Raw genomic sequence first — 346 nt, 5'->3', positions numbered from 1 at the left:
TTTAGTAAAATTAAATCTCCCTAGCCAGGTTGTTATATAACAAGTTCAGTTCTGGCAAGGAGCCCTTTCCTGACAACGGATCCAGGAAAGGATACTCTGCACTTCTGGCCAATTATTTAAACTTTGGATACAGCCACCCACAATGTGGTTATTTAAGAGGTCCTTTCCATGACACCATGGGAAAGCTTACAGAAACAAAACAGAACAAGGGAATTACAGAAAGCACCAACTGCATACTCCCCCCACCCCAGGGAATGGGAGAAAAGTATCACTGCCTAAAAGTTGGTCTTTCACAGATCTTAATGTACATGGCATTGATTATGAGACGGAATCCCAGCCTGGAGAC

This window comes from Colobus angolensis, unplaced genomic scaffold, assembly GCF_000951035.1.
Source record: "Colobus angolensis palliatus isolate OR3802 unplaced genomic scaffold, Cang.pa_1.0 Scaffold171, whole genome shotgun sequence".
Taxonomy (NCBI): Eukaryota; Metazoa; Chordata; class Mammalia; order Primates; family Cercopithecidae; genus Colobus; species Colobus angolensis.
This window is presented reverse-complemented; position numbering follows the sequence as displayed.